Raw genomic sequence first — 406 nt, 5'->3', positions numbered from 1 at the left:
GGGGGGGGGGTTACAACCCACAGGTTAAGAGCTACTGCACTCTAAGCAAGTAGTAAACAGACCCAGCCTCTGGTCCACTGGGCGCTTAAAGCCTAGAAAAGATCTCTGCCTCTTGTCCCTGTTAAGATAATGGGGGGGTTGTGTGACATTACACACCAACTACTTACAACTAATCGAGACTAACAGGAAGTTATTTTCCTTCTGCCCAGCTTCTCACCCGGAACTTTCCATGAGATGACAGCAATCCCACGAAAAATTCTTCCCTTTCTCCCTCCAGGGACAGCAATGCCCCTCTCCATGCACTCCCTTTCTTTCTTGTAGCAGGAATGGCAGGTTCCTTTCTGGAAACACTGGGGGCCATGCAGCCACAAAGGCATCTCCTGCAGGAGCCCCTAATTGAGGACTA

The sequence above is a fragment of the Mastomys coucha genome, unplaced genomic scaffold (genome assembly GCF_008632895.1).
Source record: "Mastomys coucha isolate ucsf_1 unplaced genomic scaffold, UCSF_Mcou_1 pScaffold14, whole genome shotgun sequence".
NCBI classification, from domain to species: domain Eukaryota; kingdom Metazoa; phylum Chordata; class Mammalia; order Rodentia; family Muridae; genus Mastomys; species Mastomys coucha.
This window is presented reverse-complemented; position numbering follows the sequence as displayed.